Source organism: Lissotriton helveticus, chromosome 7 (genome assembly GCF_964261635.1).
Source record: "Lissotriton helveticus chromosome 7, aLisHel1.1, whole genome shotgun sequence".
Classification (NCBI taxonomy): domain Eukaryota; kingdom Metazoa; phylum Chordata; class Amphibia; order Caudata; family Salamandridae; genus Lissotriton; species Lissotriton helveticus.
This window is the reverse complement of record NC_136068.1, coordinates 806,010,559-806,036,347: the sequence shown is the minus strand read 5'-3', so window position 1 is coordinate 806,036,347 and position 25,789 is coordinate 806,010,559. Positions and strand designations below refer to the sequence as shown.

General features: G+C 44.8%; 1 protein-coding gene across 16 annotated transcripts in view; it reads right to left on the bottom strand.

The window, feature by feature from the left end:
* MACROH2A1 (macroH2A.1 histone) overlaps positions 1-25,789 on the bottom strand; it is a 232,281-nt gene that overhangs the window by 183,230 nt on the left and 23,262 nt on the right. The gene's annotated exons all lie outside the window — the stretch shown is intronic.

Sequence of the window (25,789 nt, the reverse complement as noted above, 5' to 3'; positions counted from 1 at the left end):
CATGGCACCACTATCATGTTACAAAAGGGTAGTGATGGGTTGGAGGAAGTGAGCGCAGCAGCCCCCAGAAATCCTTTATTTAAAGTAACCCTATGTTTTCTGGAGGATATAGAATGTGACTCCAGAAAACGATAACTAAGCATTTAAAAAGCCGGAGCTGTTGCTCTTTAAGTAAGGGTTGCAGGGACCCCTTTTGGTGGTTGTTATGGCTACATTATGTGGCCTGATAACTCTGACAGTGGTTACTGTTGTTGACAAAGCCAATAGCTTTGCAAACATATACTGATGTCGGGACACCTTAACAAAGCTGATAAGCTTGCCTTGTATATGGATATGGTCAAACTTTGATAAAGCCAACAGGCTTGCTGTGTATATTGATGTGGTCACCTCATGACAAAACCAATATCCCTGGCATTATACTTGATATTGGGACTCGAGAAAGCCATTAGACTTGCATTGTTTAAAATGAAGCCCTTTATATAGTGATAAGTGCTCTCTTTGGTTGGTCATTCAGGTGGTTGGGGGGGTGTTGGCTTCCCTCCACTGGGGCTGGAAACAGGGCTTCAGGTCGGTATCAGGACTGTGTTATTATTAAATAAACATAAGAGGGACCCTGACATTAGCTAGGGAACAACCCATCAGGGGAAGAAATGTACTCAACAACATAAAAAGGGTGTCCCCATTAAATATGAAAAAAGGACAAAAATTCCAAAATATAAGAAATAGCACCCACAGACTTGCTCACAAGAGTTTCAAAATTGATTTTTCATTTTATTTTTGTTGATGTTCTCTTTTTTTTTTATAAAAAAAGGAAAAAACAAGGTAAAATAAACATCGAAACAGTTCATTTACATAAATCCATAAAACATCACAATGGACTATTCTTGTTGAATTGCCTCTTCGTGTTTCTTTAAACATCTGAGAAAAAGAAAACAGCCCCTAAATATACCAATGTTCAACAATATGTAAACAGAAGTTCACATAAATGGAATTCAACTGCAAAGAATTAATCACATAAAAAGACAACGGACATAAGGTCCAAAATTACATTCAGAAACATAAGACAATACACATAACAATAACTAAAACAATAGACCACTGTAGAAAGCACACAAGGAAAGCGCTGACGCGCGTTTCGGAAAGTACCAACAACATTTTTATATAGCTTCCTTCATCAGGGCGCACATGTTACGTTCCATTGAGCATTAATGACCCAAGATATAATCATTAAAAGATATGGACAAATGTGAACATCAGGGCTGGCGGAGCATATCTCAGAATTCTGAGGTCAGATGCAGTGGGGTACTGTAGTCAGTGAAGGTTTCAGCAAGATATATCTAAAACCGGGCCTGGTCCTAAATAGGCCCGCAGCATTAAGTGAAATACCATGCAGTTATTTTAAACAAAGAATATGATCCCGCAAAGCACATAAGGGAGTTCCGGTGTATCCGTAATGATAAGATTCAACAGTCAAGATAAATGTTCTCAAGGGGTGGGTCTTAGTGAGAAATTTGGTGAAAGTAACGCCGACTTTCTACCGAAGGATTTACGGGTCCTTAGTTTAAGGATTTCCTCAAAGTAGCATCAGGATGCCGGTGCCGTCGTGACGTGCGGGTGCGTGGTCTTTCACTTCACTTTTATAAAAAAAAAAAAGAACATCATAAAGAAAAATAAAATGAAAAATCAATTTTGTAACTTGTGAGCAAGTCTGTGGGTGTTATTTCTTATATTTTGGATTTTTTGTCCTTTTTTCATATTTAATGGGGACACCCTTTTCATGTTGTTGAGTACGGTATCAGGACTGTGACATTATTGTTAGGCTTGGTGATAAGTTAATACTTTTTGTTAACAATACTAGGCCTGGGCAGAGCTCGCGAAGTTTCAGAAAACTCCCCATTATGTGGCTGCTGAGGGTCCCTGGGAGCCAAGAACCCCTATTGTTGCCACAAGTAGGTCCCCCACAGCGGGATTGCTGAGATGTCGGAGGCCTGCCTCCTTTCTCAACCACTCTGCAGGGTCTCCTGGCGCACTACTGGTTGAGGGGTGAAGTCCCGTTGGCTGCAGAGGGTCGTTGGGGGCCAAGAACTACTGCTGTTGCCCTAAGTCCTTCACAGCCGGACTCCTGGGACTAGGGGTGAGCACACTGGCAAACGCCACTCCGCCACGGTGGAGATTTTTTGCCGAACTCCGCGTTCCATGCAGGTGAGTGACAAAACTTCACCAGCGGAGTTTCCCACCCAGACCTAAACAATACCCTAGAAATTCACTGAAAAATGCAAAGTTTAATGTGGCATTCTAGTTAGGTAATAAGATCTGACTTTACATTAAAAATACACCAAGAAATGAACTGGTGAAAAACAAAGCTTAAGGTGGCAATATAGTTAGGTGCAAATGTCACTTAAAACAAACAATTACAACTCAAAAATACACTGAAATTCACCAGCTATAGTTATCTGAGCTAACTAAGTTATGCCCCATCAAATACTGCTTTTAATTTCACATATTACATCACTCACAGTGCATTCAATGGCATCACTGATGACATCGCTCTTGACATCCCAACTTAAATCATTGATGACTGCATCCAAGAAGTGTTACTGTTTGCTATATGCTTTTAACACTGAAAGGTATCACACGTGGTGCCTTCACTCATGGCTCAAAATGTACACATTTCAACAGACACCAGGGTAGCTTTCATAGAAATTGAGAGTAACTGCACTGCAACCACTTTTCTAGCATATAGCCACGGTTTAGGGCAAGTGGAAAATCATATAGGGAAAACATCTTCATAAGGCTTATGCAGGAGATTTTTGTTAAACTATTCACATATTTTAAGCTTTTATCTCCCACAACAATATGAAAAGCCTAGAGGATTGCTACAAAAGAGTTCTTCAGGGCCAGACCAGAAGAAGGCTCAATGATAGTGACTTCTGAAAGCCCCGAAGTCTTGGAAATCGCTTTGAGAAAGCCCTTAAAAATAGACCAAGTTTAGAGCTACTCTTCTTCACAAATTGAGAGAGCATTACCAAACATTAAAAATTAGCCGACTGTGAAAAATATTCAGACGTTTCCTCAACACACAACACGGCTATGGATCCACCATGAGGCTAAGACATTTATATTCATCCAAGAAAAAAAGTAAACATCCATTTTTGGATGAGGCCAACAGGACCAACACCTGAATGGAAGGTCCTGAGACTGGCAAGAACTTTCTTTTTTATTAATTCCGAAGTGTCTAATATTGTTCACTAATATTGGGCACAGCAATAAAATTGTAGTATTTTTGGAGTTGTTATCAGACCAGAGCGCCCAGCTGTTCATTGTCAGTTCCTTCCCACCCAACACCACACTGGCTGATGCACCAATGGAGAATATCGTTTATTTAATAGAGTAATTCAGTAACTGAGTATGTAAAAGATGCTGATGTTAAGGGAGTGTACCTCATTTGTGGCTAAAGGGCTCTTCTGGTTGAGTCGGCTTGTCTCTATGGTTACTGTGATCAAATATTATGTTCGGCGTAATCAGAATACAACTGAGGAATGGGAGGTTCCACTACTGACCAAATACACAGCTAGGGAAATAGTACCAGTTTATTAAAAAAAATAAAACTCACCTAGCCTTTTACTTGTTTTTACTGCTAAGAGCACGTGTAAGATTTTTCAATATGCAACTTTTATATGGATTATCTCTTATTATGACAGCCATCTGAGAAAGGAAGATCAGAAATCACCACTGGACGTTTCTTTCAGTCATCATTTATCATAAAGGAAGATGTTTGTTGCTGTGTAAATTGCTTTTATGTCAGTGGAATAGTTCTTGTAATTGAGGTGTGTGTATTTCACAAAATATTATACCTCTTTTTTTTTATTTACTAACCATTTTTCATGTTTCTTTATTATTTTCACATCCCAGTACAACAAAATAAATCAAACGTGGCTGTAAAAAACAAGACATTCACATGCTTCATCTTTAAACAATGGAAAATTACACAAAACTGACAAGACACTCAGCCATCACGGGAGGAACAGTGCAGAAGGTAGGATGAGCCAGGGCAAAGTGCAGACGCCACATCATACTATGTAGCATTCAACTTGCCACATCAAACAGGTGTGTACATTTCTTGATTCTCATTTAGTCAATCCAAATCTAGAGGATAGAGAGGAGTCGGGTGTGTTATGTTGACTTTGGTCCACGTCTGTTTTATAGCAGTTTATGCTCTAGTGATCCTCACGTGTATGACTGCACCTGCACAGCATCGTTTGCCAGTTTACTGTCCATAAGCACTAGTTTCCAAGCTATTTTACTCCGCAGTTTCTCAATTATCAACAACTTCCAGCCAATCCTTGATACTAGGATCCACCGGATTAAGCATTTTATTGACATGCTCTACCACAGTGCATCGCAATTTATCCTTTTATTTTGAAGGGAGTAATGATCGGTAAATAGGTCTCCCACATCAGTTGGACAAGAAGCATTGTACATTGAAAATGCTGGTCCAATATCGACTGACAGTACCTGGCAACCTTGCGACATGCCCAGGTTAAATGGGAAAAAAGAATGCTCTGGGGCACCGCATTTAGGGCATGTGCTGCTCTTGCTAGGATCAATTTAGCATGTTGTGCGTTATGTAGAAGCAGTGTGGTTTGTAGATTAGCATTAGATGAAACACGGCACTGCTCTGGGACTTCTTAACATGCAACAAGGCCAAACTCAATTTTCCGCGGAAAATTTCATCACCACAACCAGTCTACCATTTGCTTTTAATTGCCAGCTGAGCGGTCCTTTTGGAGGCCCTTTCGGAGGGCTGTACACAACATAGTTATCACGTACAATTTGCAGATAAGTTTAACAATGAAGTTAAGATATTAATTACAGGAAGGATTTTCAGAAACGTGGGTTACCTATGATCTATTAATCTTCTGCTGGGGATTCCTTTGCAGAGAAATTGGAGGTTAATGTAGGCTAGCCAAGCTTTAATAGAATACAGAGGCATTGTTTGCATGTCTCTTTCATTGCTTAGCCAGTCCAAGACTTAACCCAGCACGGGATGCAACTATCATCAAGCGCACACACTGTAAAAACAGCCAGCAGGTAGAAAAATGGAATTCCAGACAAAAGTATATAGAGTAATGGGAACAACTGCTTAATATATCATTAAAACATCAGGAATCGAACAGTGTCATAAGGAGTGCCTATTAGACGCTTTGTTTGAGTAAACAGTTCAAAAGTGATTTCAAATGATCATTTTTCTAATTCTTTTCTAGTATCACGAGACAGTTCTAGCAGCAAAAGAGTCAGTTCAGCATGATGTGGTAGAGGTTTTATCTCAAGCCAGTTTGTAGAATACAGAATACCAGTAAGGCAACTAAGCATTGAAACTGTACTGGAGGTGACGGCGCCTGGCCATGAGGTGGAATGGTCAACTTCTAAGAGACTCGCTTATTGGCTGCTCTTACATGGCTCCTATACCAGGCGGGAGACGCGAGATGACTTGGCAATTTCCACCACAATAGGATCCAACAACCAGGGAGGCTATTGCTCTTGGCTGCATTCATGCTGGTGTCGCAGGACGGGGGGGCAGAACAAATACCCTGTTCTGGTTCACCCGTTGTAGGCTGTGTAAGAGCAGACCCCGTCGCACTGCGTCTAAAGCAGTATTGGAGTGCCCATTTAGCGTAGGCTGGATCCTTTGATGGAGGCCATGGGGGTTCTGGTCCTGCCACTTGTAACTCAGGTGGTAGGCCACCCGCTGCGTTGCCGATCTCTTTTTACAGCCTGCGAGAGAAGGAGGAAAGACTACTAAATATTCAACCGGACCAGAGGTATATTGACTGTGCACAGAACATTGCAGCAAGAGAATACAGTACCTGATATCTAATGCGGCGTACTATTAACAGAGAGTGGTCTTCTTGGCTTAGGGTCTGAAGCAAAGGCTGACGTCACATCTCCTTTCCTGGAAGTCACCATTTCAAATATTTTGCAGACGCCACAAAGTCCGAATGCCTGAATGCTCCCGTTACCAACCAAGAACTGTGCTTACTGATTTGCTGCCTTATGTTTCCAGGGAGAACAGCATGTTCCTTTTGATCCTAATGCTCTATTATTGGGGTGTTGGCAGTGCACTTTCAATGCATTAGGAACTGGTGAGAGAAAGGAGAATAACTGTCTTGCTCTGCATACCTCTTATTACATAGAACAGTCTGATTGATCCCAACGTCTAAGAACAGGTCTCCAAGTCAGCTTTTATTATCAGAGGCCCTTGAGGATGGAAAAAGAAGGTAGCAGAGACACCCCAACACTCGGCCTTGACCAGGAGAAAGCTTGAAGCGCTTATTAAGGAGCTTAATGAAGCTGCACAGGATGGACTATTAGGCCAGAGCCGGATTGAGGCATGACACCTGTAAATATTTGGGAGCCAACATATATTATACTTATAATTATCTCATACAGGGACTCGGTGGTGATGAAAACGTGACACTTCCTGGAGTTCTAGAGGACTCTTGCTCTCTCCCCAATGGGCAGCGTGGTTATAGCCAAAATTATAGTTTTGTTCTGACTTTTATATCACTTGGATACCCTTCAATTGGTGCTGCATAAGGGATTCTTTATAAACTGTATAGCCCCTAGACAACGGAGGACTGGGTGAGTGCTTGACACTATGCACTATACAATGCAGCAGCACAGCTGCTGTGGCCTTGGATATGGCTACTGACTCCTCCTAACCCAGAAAGGAGAGGAATACAGCACATGTTAGGGGGACGTCCAATACTCGACTGGTTGTTGAAGCCGTGGGGCGGAACAGCCCCTAAACAAACTGACGAAGGGTGCAAAATACTGTTGGCGCAAGTATGTGCACCCCAAGAAAAACCCTTTACTGTACTCCCCGAATATACAATATAGGTGCATCCGTGCTTTCTTAAGATCGCTGAGCAGCATAACACGCGACCATGGACGGAAGCAGGACTGACTTCCATGGAAGACATGTATATGCACAATATACTATTATCGTTCCAGGATATTAGGGATAGTTATGGTATTGTCAGGGGACACTTTCTGACATATAATGTTTTAGTACACACGATAAGGGAGGTGGCGACAAGAACGAAAGAACTGCATCCCTACGAAAATTACATCTGCTGTGATATCGGGGAGGTAACAGTAAGCATGTCACTTTGGTGTATGGTGCACTGCTAAGGGATCGTACACTAAAATACCCAGACCTTAGGGATGACTGGGCCCTTAACATAGGTCAAGTAGTGACAGACAGACAGTGGAAGTCCTCATTAGACAATGTTAAAAAGGTGTCTAGGAACCACCACCTCAAGTAAACCAATGTAAATACTTACACCAAACGTACCTTACGTCCCCTAGGACAGAAGCGGTTAATTTCCTAACTTTTACTGAACTACAGGACCACTGGTTCAGTATTATACACCGCTATGTGTGTTACTTTCACACTTTTTTATTGTTGCGTTCATTCACTTGTTGCAGTAGCTGTTTTTTTTATCCTGATGAAGGCCATGACACAGTGATAGGTCCCAAGGCCGAAACATGTTGATCGTCTCCTAATGCAGCTGTCTCTAATGTCGGCAGTTACATTACTAGCTATCGGTTTTTAATCCTGTCACACTGTAGCAGAATAAAGCTTGCCATAGATAACCTTGTAGTCAGTTTTAACCACATTTACTCTAGCACTGCACCCCACCCACAACACACCACGCTCAAATAGGGTTTTAGAATAACCATCCCTTCCAATATAAAACATCCCTGAGCTCCTCCCTCGCAGCGAGGGGGTGTTAGCCCGCGTTAAGACTAGGCTCTTGACGCGAGGAGGCACCCCTATGATGAAGCATGACACCTCTGGTGTGTGTGGGGAACCGTCCTTAAAAGGGATCCCCCTCTCTAGCATGGTTGTCACATTCCACATGCCCCTCAGACTTATGTTCTGGACCCGTGGGCTCTTTTTTGTGATAAGTAATAGATAGACAGACAGCATGATGCAGAAATGAACCATGCCACATTGTACACTTTACTGTGCAGACCTTTAATGCAAAACGTTTTCACGTATTGTAAAATTAATAAGGAACTACTTGAAAAAACATGAAGGGCATTAAATTCTTTATTAGCATGGTGGAACTGTAGACCACAAAAACAAATAAGGAACTGAAATTCATCCATACAGAAATGTCAATATTTAAGCTTTAAATGGCAATGACAGAGACCAGGGTTTCTGCCTTGGAAGCGACATTTGAGGAGATCTACATGAAAAGGTATTGATATGGAAGATCAGAGTCGCAGGGACAGTATTCAACTGTATGGTCTGCCGAAATCAGGCAAGGGCATAATGTTATACAATTCCTCTCTGCCTTTATACCAAAGCTTCTTGACTCAGATCTTCACCAGCCACTTGAATTCTAGAGAGCACACCGACTCTGCACTATCAAAAGGACCAGGAGAGAAGTCTCCTGACCTATTTTAGTGTGCCCCCTCAGAAGAATCTGCCAGACCCGTTAGTATCTAACTGTGAAAAATGGAGATATATATATATATATATATATACAGAAAGTATGCCTTGCAGCTGCTTTCTTCTATGAGATCAGTATGATGCAAAGAAAGTTCCTAGACTTGCACCCCCTTCATAAGGAAAGAGGAAAAAATACAGCTCACTGGACCCTGCTACCATGATTGTTAATTCTGAAAGACAGCGCAAGACAATTCCCGGAGTGCTAAAACTAGAAACTTACATAGAGACTCTTACATCACCACAGATTGAAATATCTGTCCCAGAAAACTAGCTAGTAGCACCATGCATCTCAGCCACCTCACAGTCACCAATCGCTGAGAAGATGGTCTGCTGTCACTTCTGCCCACGGAACCAACAATCTGCAAGTGATAGATCTGCAGCAAGAGACAGAGGTAAATCCAGATCTCTGCTTAAGAGCTAGAGAAAGGAATTGTCCCCCAGACAGAGATCATCTCCCACCTCATCTACGTTCCCTTCTTTGCACAATTTACATATCCAGTATTATGTACTGTGGTGAACGGTTTATCTTTCAGTGACAGTCATTTGAGCACATACGAGTGGCTACAGGGCTTCCAAAGGCAGACTCATCCTGCTAAAACGTGAGGTTCTTAGCAACATTTGCTGCTACTTCAAAACATTTGATTACACTCCCTTTATGTTTTATTGAGTGCTACATTTTCCAGAATGTATTACCCAGCCTCGTCTGACTGTGTGAACCCACAAACTCTCATATCACATCGAGCAATCTTTGTGAACAGGACCTGTTGATCCCTGGCACTATTTCTGCCTTTCAGAGGCGCAAACTGAACTGCATCTTGAGCTCATGCATACAAATAGAGACCTACTGCCCCGTCCCTTAAATTTCAAAGGCATTATGCAGTATTATCTGCTATCCAAAATAAAGGACACTGCCCTCCTACAAGAGGCCCATGTATCGCAGCAGGAAGCATTCAAACTGTAACAAGGATGGGTAGGACAGGCAACAGCGACCTCTGAATCGGACCCAACTGGGGTTGCGTCGAGCTCTAAACAACCATTATGGAGGAACAGTGGGTTGTCTATTTTTAGTCACAAGAACCTCTCTGCCAAACTTCAGAAAACCAGGCTTGACTCAGATGGATGCTATGCCATTATAAAACCGATGCTGCAAAACACTCCTGCTTTCTGAGGTCCACATACGCTATCACCAACATAAAAGTAAACTTCTTCTCCAGTGTGAGAAAACTATTGACTGAGTTTGGTCATATCCTGGTTATCATTGGTGGTCCCTAGAACCTAGCAAAGGATCCCTATAAGACAGGTCAGCTTGCCTGGACCTTAAGAGTAATAATGACAGAGGATACCTCAGGCATCTACAGGTAGATCACTCGCTAATGGAACAATGGAAGCTCCTGCTCCCCACTGACAGGGAATACACATTTCTGTCGAACCTGTATGGTCCCGAGACAACATTTGATTATTTATTAGGGAATGTCAGCGTACTCCCAAAAATGTCCTCATGTTAAATCAGAGCTCAATACATATCAGATCAGGCTCCAGTGATTATATATCTGGACCTACAGCCTGTAACTCCCAAATTGAGGACTTGGCGATTCAACACTTAAAACTCCAAATACCAGAGAAGACATTTGTAAATCACTTAAGAGTCAGTCACACCTCCGGGCAGGGCTCTTTGTATCATCACCCAATCTGGGATCTCCAGCTTGCTGTAGAAGTGATAAACTATCTGGGATAAATGTTGAGCAACATGGTATAATTCTAGCTTTCGTAGTTGTAGGCCTCCCTAGGGTGTGGCTGCATAGAACTTTTACAGAGCCAGCCATGGTGCGCCATCTTACCATATATACCTAATTAGGGTGTTGATGTTGCGGAGCACTCTGCAAGTATGTCCAAGTGGTATTATCCCAAATACTTAAGTAAACCATGGCATGACCACCATTTTAATGATTTAGATTCTGCCTCAGAGAGAGAACTGTAGTTTTGACCATTTTGAAAAGTCCTTATGCATCTGGTCATGTAAGATCTTTAAAATTGTCAATGATCATGTTTTTGATATTGCAGCTGATCAAAATGCCCAGGTACTTCATTTTGGTGAGAACCCATTGAAATGGATAACCCCGGAGGGAGTGAGCAGTCATGTTTCTAGACTTGGGCATTGCTTCACTCTTGTCCCAGTTGATTTCGGCTGCAAAGAACTTTGACATGACCAGCCAGCCTTGGTGTGCCTCCTTACCATATATATTTCTTAATTTAGGTTTCATGACTTGTTCTACTTCAAGTGAGATTTTGCTGCAAATGTACTGCATGTGTTTTCATACTATGCAGTTAAGGATAGTGAGATTTTGCTGCAAATGTATTGTATGTGTTTTCATACTATGCAGTTAAGGCCCGAGGTAACTGTCCATAGTGGACTTTAGTAAAAATGCATGTTTATTTTAATTTATTGTAACACTCAATAAAGAATTGACAAGAGAAAATCAACTGTGGTGAATTACTCGAACAAGATACGCTCAAAAGTCTTTTTGAATGGTAAGAGCTGATACATAGCTTAGATCAACTCATTGAGAGGTGGCAGCACCACGGTGCCTTCAACAGCAAAGAAACAACAGAAAATACATTCATAATGGGGCAGCTGCTGAAACACAGCTAGCTCCATTGCATCTGAAGGCCTGCCCTATTAAGAATGTGCCTTCCAATAAAAAATGCCATGGTATTTCCCAACTGTGGATGTCGGGCACAGCATGGAGGTCGAAGGCAGGGACATGTGATCAGTGCCCCCGAGTCTACCAAAAAACTCCCAGTGCATTACCACAATTGATTTATATTAAAAAAAATAATAATAATACTTTTTCAACCAGTCTCTCGTGCATCAACGGAGTGCTGGCATTTAGCAAATACGCCTGTCGTGTTAGCAGAAGCACTTTTGGAGATGCCACATGGCCAGTAGATGTACTGCATCCACTAATCCAGGGTCTTAGCAGCTCATCCTCAGGCGCTAAATGAGCCTCGAGAACACTTAGGCATAGATGCATCTAGCGTATTTGCGCTCGCAATCACTGCGAAACAGCGATTGCAATTGCAAAATCCACTTCCGCAATGCATCAAGTGGAAAAGCAACAATTAGCGAATTCGCAAAACTAAGAATCGCAAAACCCGTAGAAACCCCCACTGCGATTACTTAAAAGCGAATCTCCACATATTCTGCAAATTAAATAGTGAATTCGCATTCAAATTGCGAATTAGCAAACAAATCGCTATCCACATGCATCAGCAATCGCAAATAGCGAAAACACCATAATTCGCTCAATAAGAGTCGCAATTTAAGGAGAAGCTAAACCAGGTGGTAACCATGAAGTCCAAGTGGGAAAAAAAATTCTTTGGAAATAACAAACAGGTGTTGGCTAAATCCAACTCACTTAGGGAGACTCATTAGGAGCATGAGGAAGGTCTCAATGGCATGTCTATACATCGTGGCAAGGCGGCTGAGGCTCCAGGCTGCAGCCCAGTACAGACGCAGGATCCATGAACGCATCTACCGGCTGCGGATTACACTACTGGGACAGATTGAAGATTAGATCTACTCCAAATACAGGCTCAATGGGGCAATGATCCTGCAGCTCATCACTGACATTGAGCCCCGGATGCAGTTCCCAACATGGAGGACCAATGCCGTGCCCACCCACGTCCAGGTCCTGTGCTGCCTGCAGCTCCTGGCCTGCGGCAGCTTCCAGGGGATAGTCGCAGTTGCAGAGGGTGTATCCCAGAGTACACTTTCACGCTGCCTACAGAGTTTCCTGGACGCCATGCTGAGCCAGATTCATCACAACATCACCTTCCCAACAGGACTTAATGCCAACTAAACAGGACTTCTATCAAACTGCCCATTTCCCCCATGTAATTGGCTGCATCGACTGAACCAACATACACATCTGCAGAGACCGAATACATGTACCGGAACTGCAAGTCATATCACTCCCTCAACATTCAGGTGGTCTGCAATGCAAAGACCATCATTACAGACATTGTGGCGCAATACCCAGGGAGCACGCATGATTCATTTATCTTCCGGCACAGCTGCATACACACCCGCTTGGTCAGGGGTGAATTTGGCGAGGGACATCTCCTAGATAAGTACACATGCCCACTAACAGTATGTTAAGACCATGTTGTCGCGCACAACAGGCACGGACCCTCTGCTCCTCCCTTCAGGTGACAGCACCTACGCCCTCCGTGAATACCTCCTCACCCCATACCTCAACCCAGCAACACCATAGGAACGTAGGTACAATGGTGCGCATATACACACCAGAAATGTGATTGAGCGAACATTTGGCATGTTAAAGAGTAGATTCCGCATCCTCCACAAGACTGGCGGGCCCTCAAATACCGGCCCGAGATCTGCTGCCGCATCGTGGCCGTGTGTGCCATGCTGCACAACTTTGCCACCAAGCGGAGGATACCTGTTGAGGTGTCTGGTAGTGAGTCGGAGGGGGACGACCTGCCACCTGCACATGTGCATCATGCATACGGGGAGAATCCTGCTGAAGGCCACAGGCGCGGGCGCACATCACACATAACTATTTCTAGTACACCCATACCCCTCACACAACACTGCACTCATGCAAGCCACATCAATGATTTACATGAGGATGATCTGTTGTCAAAATAAAGCTTTTGAATGAATGAATGAATGAATGAAATTATTTGTAGAGCGCACGATGGCCAAACGGCTTCCTGGCGCTGAGAGGTCTGGGGGGCAGAACAAACGAGGCCAGGGAGAATTAACAGGGGTAGGCCAAGGCGAACAAGAATGTTTTGAGCGCTTTACGGAAGTGTGAAAAGATAGGAATAGAACGCATAGAAAGAGGGAGGGAATTCCAAAACCGGGGTGCAAGAACAGAAAATCTAGACCCACCAGTGCGAGTTTTGCGGAAACGGGGGACCGTGAGAAAGGCAGAAGAAGATGAGCGGAGAGTGCGGACAGGGGTGTGGGAGGAGATAAGAGAGTTGATGAACGCCGGTGCAGAGCGATCAAGGGCCCGGTAAACAAGGCAACCTAGTTTGAACAAGGATCTCTGCAGAATGGGTAACCAGTGAAGGGATTTGAGAACAGGAGTGATATGATGAGTTTTGGGCAAGTGGAAGATGAGACGGGCCGCCTGGTTTTGGATTGCTTGGAGGCGGCGGGTTTCGTAGGCAGGAATGCCCACGAACAAGCTGTTTCCATAATCAAGGCGGGAAGTGATGAGGGCAGAAATGATAATTTTAAGAGATTCAAGGGAAAAGAAACGAGGAATTTTTCGGATCAACCGAAGGGAAAGAAAACAGGAAGATACTACAGCACTGACCTGGCCATGCATGGACAGGTCCTGGCTGACCTTGATGCCCAATGTTTTAACTGAGGCAACCGGGGTGGGAGGGGAACCAAGGGAGGGGGGCCAGAAAGCAGAGGACCAAGGGCTGGATGAGCCGCCAGTCAGAACAAGCTCAGTCTTGTCTGGGTTGAGCTTGAGGTGATTGGCGCCCATCCACCCAGAAATAAAAGCCATGGTGGAACGAAAAAAGGATAGGGAGTGAGAAGAAGAAGAAAGGTCAAAGACAAGCTGGAGGTCGTCTGCGTAATTAAACACCGAGACCCCCAGCTGAAGAAGAGAAGAGATAAGTGGATGGATATAAAGATTGAAGAGAAGAGGAGAAAGGGAAGAGCCTTGGGGAACCCCACAGGGCACCGAGAGGGGAAGGGCAGAAAAACCAGGGAGGTGAACAGCTTGTGAACGTCCTGTTAGAAAGGACGTGATCCAGGAAAGGGCAGCACCTCTAATGCCCGCTGCGCTGACACGGTCCAAAAGAATGTTATGGTCGACCGTGTCAAACGCAGCGGACAGGTCGAGGAGAACCAAAGCTTGGGGAGAGTTAGTGTCGGCCTTGGCTTTCAGCTCGTCAAGAACGGCGAGCACCACCGATTCGGTCAAATGACCCGAGCGAAAACCCGCTTGGTGAGAAGCGAGAAGTTGGTTCTGCTCAACATAAGTGGAAAGACAAGAAGTGACGTAAGATTCCAGGATTTTAGAAAGATAGGGAAGGAGAGAGATGGGCCTGAAGTTAGAAGGGAGGGAGGAATCAAGACCAGGTTTTTTAAGAATGGGGGAAACAATAGCAGATTTAAATGAAGAAGGGACGATCCAGTGGAGAGGGAAGCATTAAGGAGGGAAAGAGGGGTAGCAGGGCAAGAAGAAAAGAGAGTTTTTAGAATGCGAGCAGGGGCACAGTCAGTAGGAGAGCCGGACTTGATTTTTGTGAGCAGGACTAAAAAGGAGTCCAAAGAAAGAGGTGGAAAAAAGGAGAAGGAAGAATTAGACACAGAGGGGGCAGAGTAAAGTGGGGTAAAAGGAGTGATAGAAATGTTGGATTTAATTTTAACGATCTTCTCAATGAAGAAGTTGTTTAAAGAAGTACAGAGGGCCTGAGAAGGAATAAAGTTAGGACAAGCACGATCAGAAGTAGCCAAATTGTTGACCAAGGAGAAAATCTCTTTAGATTTGTTGGCCGAAAGGATTACTTGTTCGGAGAAGTACTTAGACTTAGTCACAAGGATGGCTTTCTTGTACTCTTTAAGAAGAGATTTATATTTCTCCTTGAGGTCAGGGCAGTAGCTACGGCGCCAAAGGCGCTCAGAGCGTCCGAGTTCCAATTTAAGGACCTTGAGCTCAGAGTTGAACCAACGATGGGCCTCGTGTGGGCGAATGGACTTAACTAGCTTGAGGGGGGCTACTAGATCGCAGGCAGACGAAAGCCAGTTGCCAACTGCAGCAGCCTGTGAATCAAGAGAAATGCCATTGAGGTCAGGGGGAGAAGAAGCAAGGGAATGAGAGAGGGAAGACAAGTCAGCACGATTCCAGCTACGCGCAAAAACGTTCTTGGGGCGGGGGTGTTTGTGAGGGGAACCGATGTTAATGGTGAAGGAAATGAGTGAGTGATCGATCACAAAGTCTCAATGTGCTTCCATCAGCAACAAATAAGGGTACGGCTTTTAAACATCCAAGGTCATGTAACCTGAGCTGGTGTGCATGGTTGCCTCACCACGGCACAGCCTGAAATGTCATGAAACTAGCGCCTCCTGCCGTGCGCACCCTGTCGCCTCTCACCCTCCACGTTAGGCTGGTACTGTCGGGATGCAGTTTTAGGTCGGGCACCGCGCCTCCTGTCTGTTTGCACCGGCACAGACAGGCTGCTGAGGCTAGATGCCTCTTCGTCGCTGGCATCATCCCCCCCCACTTACATTGCTATGATCTGCCGCCTGTTGGTGCTCCACAGCGTTGGTGACCTGCTCCAGGGCCCTTGCTACGTCAGCACAGCATTGGACCATCTGAGAGCATGGCCAATGATCTTCGCGAGAGCTGGGATGTGGCATTCCCGATCAGGTGATTGGAACGGGTGTAGGCTGACAGCCGTGTGAGCAGCTGCCTGTGGCGTCTGCGGGTGAAGTCCTGCTGCGCTACCATCAGCTGGTTGCTCTCCTTCACCGCCGTGGTCAGTTCCTGCGCACTCTCTGCGAGGAGACTGATGTTGCGTGCTGTTTTGTATAGCTGCAGCTGCATTGCTGCCATGTGCTGTGCCTGTTTGCGGTGCACACGCAGCATCTGAGCCTCAATGCCCAGGCCCACGTTGTGTGCGTGTTGCTCCATGGCTGCTGTGGTGGGCACGGAGCGCTGCCTTGACCTGCTGCATGCGTGGGCCCACACATTTGCTGTGATTCGTGTCTGCCTCTTGGGTGGGGGTGGGGTCTGCTCCACTTCCATATGCGCCGAGACATGATGTTGTGCTCCGCATGTAGCTGCAGGGGTGGCCCTGGGTGTCGGTGCAGGTGCAGGCTGCCTCTCCCCCTCAGTCTCGTCAGGTGTCTCTGCGATGTGGAGGATGTCCCTGTCGACGTGTCAGTATCCGCAGCACCGGTGATGTGGAGTGGTGCATGATTACTGGCATGATTCAGGCACCTGGGATGTTGCAACATGCACGCAGGCTCGCTATTGGTTAATGTCTGCATTCCCTGGCTGGCTTTAGGGGTCTGTGTATCTTGACTATTCTGGCTGTGTGTGGCTATCAAGGCACATTAACACACTACAGATTCAACAATGCATTTGGGCATTTTGGAGGAGCGGGAATGGAATACTGTGGTCACAAATATGGATTGCACTGGGAGCATGGGCATTTTTAGGGTACGGGGTCGCAGTAGCATGCCTCTTTTACCTTGTGTTTGGTGTGTGGTGCGGGAGGTGTCCAGTTGGGTCCCGCCCACGCAGGCTTCAGGGTGTATGGTGTCCTCCACTAGGTCCTCCATGGGGGTGTTTTCAGGGACCGTGGAGGGTCCCCCTCCCGTACTCCTTGTCTCCCCCAGTCTATCAGCTATTCGTTCCTTGGCACGGCCTCGGAGGTCGTATCACCTCTTTTTTAAATCATCGATGGACCGGAGGGTGACTCCCACCGCATTCACCTTTGCCTTGATGCGCACCGAGATGCGCCTCTTGGATGCCTCGGGCACTTTCCGGGACAGCTTCCCGAACAGTTGATCGTGGTCCCTGCTCACTCCTTCAATCAGGTACTCAAGTTCTTTTTCACTGAACTTGAGTTTGCGCTTGGAGGGTTTTGCACATGGTCCTGCAGCTTCCTGGGACATTGTGGTTTGATTTCAACTCCTGTATGGGCACTGCAGGGTGTGGCTCCTGGAGGGCAGTGCTCTGCCTCTTCCTGTGTCCAGCTCTGTGGTCTGAATGAAGCATGGAGCAGGCTACTTCCTGGTAGTGATGTCATCATTGGGCTACAAATGCGACTTCCCATTGCGATTTCGGTATTTGCGAAATCGGAAATTGCTGATTTGCAATTAGGGGGTTGGAAAGAGCCGACTGCCATTTTGTAGGAATTTTTGCAGAGCCGCATTTGGCAATTGCGGGCGGGTGCGATTTGCAGTTAGCTTGCGATTTGGAAGATGCATCCCATTCTGCGATTTCTTTTAAGCGATTAGTTATTTTTCGTTATTTAGGATTCGCAGAATGGATGCTGGATGCATCTATGCCTATCTTCTTTATTACACTTAAGTTATCATCATTATTCGCAAAGCTTTGTAGCAAAAAACGGAAGATATCAACATTCTAAAAGAAAATGGTCTCTAATTGCAGGAAAACGTAAGCTAAATACAATACACATCTTTTTTAAGTCTTGAGTAAAAAAACAATATATTACTAACTGCTGCACAGAACAGAAGAACAAAATAATGTTAGATCACTGTACCTTCTGTCTTAGAAATTGAGTAATGAAACCCGCAATTTGATTTCTTCAATGCATTTGTAACTTCCTCACACAGTGACATTGCAACACAAATTAGAGAACATGCATCATTCCTCCACCACATAACGTAAAGTGCTGGAAGTATAACAATTTCTTTTTCCTGTTTGATTAACAACTGTAATTGACTCACTTGATTTCATGTTGGAAAAAAGAATAAGGAAACCGCAGTTGGTTCGTTTATGCACAGGATCAAAAAGAGTTGGCACAGCTAAGGGCAGACTTCAGGTTTGGATTTTAACAGGACGCATATTTTGGACTGTAAACAGAGCCAAAATACTATACACGGCAACCTCCTATCCACTTATAACTGAGGATTGCAAACAAATTCCTGAGGAGAAACCCCATTTAAAAGAGACCTTCAATTTCGCATACACAATATAAAAATGATGCTGAAGTCTAGATGAACTCAGCTCTACAAGTAGCCTGACCATACTCAAGAGTATGTAGACAGATCCCTTGGCAAGGGAAATCTCTCAGCTAGCACGGTGTTGCATTTCATGAATATACAGCACTGTGTAGAGTTATCGCAGCAATCATCAAGATCTAGTAATATAGGAAACCCATTGGATTGCCCTCCACTTGGAACACACACTCACTCACTGGGTATGGGCGAACCATGGGAATTCCACCAGTAAAGCCATACATGCATGTATTCAGTAGTACTAGGGGGAGTTCTCGTGACTGTGCATCCATAACAAGGGAGGATAAAACTATTTCACCCTAGCCTGGGCAGCGATGAGTCACAGGGGCAGACCAGTCACTTTCAAGACATGCACAACAGACTTGAAGGGATTGTATCACTCATTGCAGACTCCCTCGCCACCTATAAATTGTGGTAGTGGGAGCAGGGTGGCGATTGCTGTGATACTTTTGTCAGGTAAAACGTTAATTTGATTCACTTTGAAATACAATAACACTGTTTAAGTAGCTAAAAACAACTCCTTCTCAGTTCTCACCTTGCTTGCAGCAAGGGTTTAAACCATATACTGCTTATGGAATAACAAGTGGGAAGAAGAGAAAGAAGTGGATAGTTACCTAAACAGCTGCTCCTTCCCCAGAGTGTAGGCAAGTGTTTCATGTAACCCTACTATAAATATTTTATTCTACACTGCTCTCTCTATCAAGCCCCTTTTAACTCTAACCCAACTCTCCACAGTCTTGCTGCAAGGCAAATGGAATCGAGATAAGCAAGTCTTCATCTAATCTGCACCCTTTTCTACTCCGCAGAATCTACTTTTTAGAATCTATACTTTGCTAACCAAAATTATTCTAATTTGCGTCTCTTTTTCTGGGTCACTTCAATGATGCAATTGTCTAAAATATGCCCTTTTCCAACACAAAGCATGCTTATTTACTCTCCCCTATGTACCTCTACATATTCAGCTTTAAAACTGATCCTCGCTAGCCATATCTAAATTGAGTGCCATATTCCTCTCTGCTACTTCTTTTTTTGAATTAACCCCTTTACTCTATTGTAGCACTCTGCTGAAACCTCCACTCCACTCAAATATATTTAGCTGTCCCATCCAAGAAAACATTTGTAATGTTACCTTTAATGTATTCCTGGTGGTCTAGAATGTCTTAAATATGCTCAGCTAAAACACTGTGTTGCCTCTAATGCCCTTCTTGCACAACACAATTAGGGTAAATCAATGAATATTGCATTGAAATCCATCACTAACGATCTCACATAGGTGGGCACAACAACAAAAAATAAAGTTCTGCCATTTTGACACTGGTGATCACCTAATCCTCCTTAAATCTTATATCATGAATGGACTCTGAACGGATTGCGAGCTAGGTGCCAACAAATATGGCGAGTCACCCTTAGATTTCCTGGGGAAGCACAGGCTGCCAGCATATTCTGAAAACAGAATAGGGTCCAAGCAGTCACAGCACTGGAAGGGAATGGATCACGGCACTCAACCGTTTCCTGGACAGATTGAGCAGGCGGGATTTACACTATAACCACGCCCTATGTGACCTGATGCAGGACCATGATCTCTGCAACCCTTGGAGGCTCTTGCATCCACAAGCTAGAGTCTACACCTTTACCTCCTTTACTACTTTCTTTGCACACTTTTAGAAACCCAGCATTTGGCATATGTGAATATAAACCTCTGCGGGGTCTCTATGACCTGATAGAGTTGCACTTAGACCTGGATCCGCGTACACCTGAGCGAGGACCTTGGCAACTCAATGCCTTTAATTTTAAAGGCCGGAAGGCAAAAAGTCAGATCACAGACTATGTAGACTGGTACCTAGAGGATAACAGGGGTCTGGTGGCCTCGGCACACACGTTGTGAGGGGGCAGGGAAAGCTGTCCTTCGTGGCATGTTAATGAGGGAACTTGGCGCTGACCAAGCCGAGTATTTCAGACTCCAGACAGCATCTGGAAACACAGATCCGGTTCCTAACATTTTCTTACACCTCTATGAGTTTGTTCACTGTACGGGAGCTTCTGCTGGCTAAATATCAATTGAACACACTCTGCACAACAGATGCGGAGAAATGCCTCTTCCTCATACAACAGAGACATTACCAAAGGGGTGAAAACCAACTCCGCCAACAAGACTCTTCTGGGCCAATTCCTGCCATCCAAGACCGAAGGTTTGTCTTGTCACCAATCCAAAAGCAATAGTGGCAGAATTTCAGAAATACTATGATTCCCTTTACACGGCTGGAACGCCTTCAGTACCAGACGCCGATTCTTCCTTTTTGAAATTCCTGCAGCTACCAAAGTTGACCCCTGCCCAATCTGCTCAATTGGAAGGAGAGATCTTGGCAGAGGAAATCGCCTCGGTAATCCATGCCATGCCCACTGGGAAAGCTCCTGGTGAGGATGACCTTAAGGCAGAATTTTATAAAGCTACCAAAGCCCAGACCATCCCCATCTTAGTCTCAGTCTATCAGAAGGCCCTAAACAATGGGCACTTTGTTCCAGAGTTCCTCAGAGCTCGAATTTCGATGCTCTCGAAACTGGGGAATAATCACCTAAAATTCACTAGCTGTCGCCAGATTTCTTTAATAAATGTGGACATTAAGCATTTTGCGACGCGCTTGAATAAAGTTATTGCGGCCATTATTCATTTTTCTCAGGTGGGTTTTGTCCCTGGACTCTCCTCAACCAACCATTTGCCAATCTTGCTCAAATTATTTGGAAGGTGAAGGAGGAGGTGGAAGAGAGGGTCCTTCTCTCCTTGGATGTTGAAAAGGCTTTTAATTGCATCGACTGGGGAGTATGGGTATAGGATGCAACGTTATCACATTAACCAGAGGCATGTACTGTTCGCCCACTAAATCTTTGTATGTGGGGGGATTCTCCTCCCCATATTGTGACATCCACTGTGGTACCTGGCAGGGGTGTCCTTTTTCTCCGCTGTTGTTTCTGCTGACTCTGGAACCGTAAGCAATTGCAATTCAATGTAATGATGTTTCAAGGCACAAGGGAAACCCAATCGAGCAATTGGTCAGGGACCATGGGTATATACAGTATTTCTAAAGACAGTGGTCCCTAGACAGCGAAGGATACACAGGAGAAATAAATACTGTCTTTAGAAATATTCAATTTATTGACAGCATTGAAGGCATTCACACGACAGTGGGCGAGGTTAAGGCTTTTTACTAAGTGGATAAAATTCTCTTGACATCATCAGACATCTTGCCCTCAGCACCCACTGTGATTTCTCAACTGGACTCTTTCTCCCACTTTTCTAGCTACAAGATGAACTGGTCGAAATGTGAGGCCTTACCCATAAGGCCCACCACCACCGAGACTATCTGGGTAACTTACCATTTAAGTGGCTTTAGTCCCATTTAAAAAACCTTGGGATGCACATTAACTGAGGTCTGGAAGACATTGTTCTGGATAATGTGATTACCCCTCTCTTCAACCCTGTCATTCATACTTCCAGTAAGCGTGGCATAGGCCTCATCGGTTGGTGCGAGTTCCGAGCTGCATTGACTCTAAAGCTGCATTGTGGAGCAATGCAGCCATCATGGTCGGAGGGGGGGGAAGATTCGTAAACCAACAGTTAGTGAACTATCTAGAGGGCCATTACATACTGGATCCCACTCAGACGGGCTTCAGACCTAAGCACGGGACAGAGACCGCCCTCCTCATGGTTGTAGAGGAAGCGAGAAAAATCTTGGATCAGGGAGGATCAGTGGCAGTGATCCTCCTTGATCTAAGTGCGGCCTTCGACACAGTGTGTCATGACACCCTACTAAGCCGCATGTCCTGTGTGGGGATTAAGGATAAAGCTTGGGCATGGTTTGAATCCTTTCTGGGGAATAGATCTTTCAGAGTTTTTGATGGCGACTCCGTTTCCTCCAGTAGACCTCTAAAGTGTGGAGTTCCTCAGGGCTCCTCTCTGAGCCCTGCCTTATTCAACCTATACATGATACCACTGGCCAGCGTCGTCCGCCCATTTGGAGTTAAAATCATCTCATACGCGGACGACACGCAGCTGGTGGTCTCACTGGCGCAGGAGGCATCTCGAACTGCGCCAGGCGGGCTCAGAGAATGCCTGGAGGAAGTGAGGAACTGGATGGCGTCATCATCCCTGAAATTAAACGGAGATAAAACTGAGCTGATGCTCCTAGGACCTTCAGAGCCGGCACTTTCCCCCTCCCTATGGCCCTCATGCCTAGGACCGCCTCCAACCCCAAAAAACACCATCAAAAGTCTTGGGGTATGGCTGGACAGTTCACTGTCCTTCAATGTCCAAGCCATAAAACTATCAGCTACATGTTTTGGCATTCTGAGAGTGCTAAATAAAATCTTCCCTCTCCTCCCCCTGGAAGCCAAACAGGCTGCTATTCAAGGGCTCATTCACTCCCGTCTTGATTTTAATAACGTTCTTTATCTGGGTGCACCAGAATACACCCTTCGGAGGCTCCAAACTGTACAGAACAGTGAAGCTCGCCTTCTACTGAAAATCCCACACAGACACTCAGTAAGGACCGGACTGACTAGCCTCCATTGGTTACCGATCCGGCAGAGGATTCTGTTCAAAGCGCTATGTATAGCCCATCAAGCTTTCTGGGACATGGGACCTATCATTACCCCTGATCTGATCACTCACTATATCCCAAATCGTAGTCTTCGCTCCAGCCAGACTCTTTTAGCAGTAGTCCCAAGAATAAAAAGATCTAGAACCGGCGGAAGGACGTTCATGTACAACGCAGCTAAGGCCTGGAATGCTCTACCATGTCATCTTAGAGCCACCCAGAACCTTACCTCGTTTCGCAAGCATCTGAAGACCCACCTTTTCACATTTGCCTACTAAACCGTTGTCTTCTCCTCCCCCCCCCTGTTCTCTGTAGGTCACGATTATCCTAGCGCTTGGACGCCTTCGGGCAACAACTGCGCTCTATAAATCTCCAAGTTTACAAGTTTACTAGTTAATCTGGATTACCCATAGTATTCACCACATCGATGACCTTGTCTCTAAAGGTTCCATCAACTCGCTCCCCGGAATAAGACGGGAATTTACAATTCCAAGTTCCAAGTTATGGATAAGCAATCAATTGCCTCACTCTCTATCACAGGTCTTGGGGAAAGCGCATACTGGCCTTACACTAGCTAGCCCATTAGTCAACGTACCCACACTTTGAAAAACTTTAGGGGTAACTATTGCAAGTTTGTATGCTGCATTGCTGGGTCCTTGTTTCTCCTCTTCCACCTCTATAGCACTATGTGCATGGTGGGAACGTTGCCTAGATACGCAATTCTCGGATGATGACTGGGATACCCTTCTGGCTAACTATAATAAGGGATCATGGGAAGCATGTCTTAAGTATATATGTTTTAAGATCCTCCACCACTGGCAATGGTCCCCGGCAATGTTATACAGTGCTCGTCTTAGCGTGGATGTTAGAGATGTGGCTTAACAGACTGCGATATCATACACATTTTATGGTAATGTGACTGGCTCATAGCCTTCTCGTCGCAGGTTTGGTACCAAATGAGGAAGGACGTTGGGTTAGACAGGCCTTTGGGAGCCCAGCAAGTGCTATTGCACGAAACTTCTGATCTTCCCTCGGAGACCCAACATGTTAACAGATGGATCTCCATGCCCTAGGGATAGCCAAATTGGTGATTCTGCAACACTAGAATTCGAATCCAAACCCCACCTTACAGACCTTGATGGACAACATGTATGACATGGCATGCTTTGAACACCTTATTTATAAGCTAAATGATAAATTGCAGATATTTGAGGAGCTTTGGGGTTCTTTTCTAAAAGACAGAGGAGACATACACCCACACACCGAAGAGCCCTCTTGAGTATCTCGTCTTCCTCCATGTTTCATGTAAGCCCCTATGTTTAATTCTCAGCACTTACTTCCAGAGGTTCCAGGGACTTAGGTCCCCATCGTTCTTCTGCTTTTACCTGGTCAGGATGGATCACTTTGACTTGCTCTTGAGGACGTGGAGGACAGCCGGCCATCTTATTTTAATTTCTCGCGTCGGGGCAATAAACCTGGATGGGCTAGAAAGTGGGGTTTTCCCCTCCCTCTCCCCACTGTGTGAGATTGTTCCTCTCCCCCCCCCCGATGGTTGCGTTCTCCCTTTTCCCCGCCATTTAAGTTGCTTAACTAGGAGTTGCTACCTATTTGCCCATCTCCTGTGTCTGTTCTACAAGATCTATACTCTGCTATTCCTGGTATTTCTCTTTGTTGTGCAGGTCCTTCAAGAGACCTGGTATGCAGATTGATTATGGGTTTGAATTTTTACTTTTTGGATTCCTTGCCCTGTGAGGCGACTTGACTGTGTATTTATTTTCATTGTCCCACTCTTGATATAGCCTTGGAAAAACTCAATAATGAATTGAAATACAGACAAGTCTGGTCATCATTGCTTTTGAACATCCATGTATGCCCCTTGTGGAGAGTAAAAAACCCACAATCTCCTGTACTAAACTTAAGCAGAAAACACATCAGATTACTAAGAAGTCTACCTATTCACCAACTCAAAATGTTATAGCCTGCACAACTGTCATCAAATCATTGAAGAAACAGCAAGTGCCTTTGCCTAAAACACAATGAAGGGATGAGGCTACAGTTTCTGAATAAAGAAAGCACACCTATCTCCCATCTAATTAATTTCTGGCACCCATTCAGAATCAATTAATCTCCACCTCCAGAACTAAGGGTCAACAGGGACCCCAACTTGACTCTTGATTCCAGGTCAGATCTGTAGAGATCATATCTAGCCAATACCTTTGTCTGCTCTGCCATATGCTCCTATTGATCCCACCACAATCATCTACATACGACTTATAACACTTTCTCCCTCAGTCCTGCCCAATACATCTTATCTCTTTTGAGTGTTGGGGAATTAACTTATTAGATTTGCACCTTTCTTGTGACAAATGTTCTAATACTTACATATTTTCCTTTCATGGCCATTGCTTGTTCCTATGCCCTTTCTCACTTCCGAACATTTCCACTTAACAGTCCAAAATCCAGGTATGCCATATTCACTCATCACTTCAGTTCAATTCTTTTATGCACCCACCGTATTGCTATCCTTTATAGCATGAAATTCATGGCCTTTTTCTTGCTCATAGAGAAGTATACTCTTTGGGCTAAGATCTATTTTATATGTAATATAATAAGTGTTACCATGCACTCGCACATAAGCAATGTGTTGTCATGGGATAGCTGCCGTGCAACCATGGTAACCAGGAACAAAACTATATATCCCTGTCCCTTCCAGGAGGGGGCAGAAGACCATCCTCTAGAGACTGGCCATCCCATTGCCACCGACAAGCCAGAAAATGATCATATTGGCTTTACTAAGATATGCAGGGGACTTTTTACATAGCCCGGCAGATCATATTATGTAAGATAGAATTTCTGACCTACATGATTTTGGACAACATTAACAACAATTTTTTTCAAAGTCCTAAAACA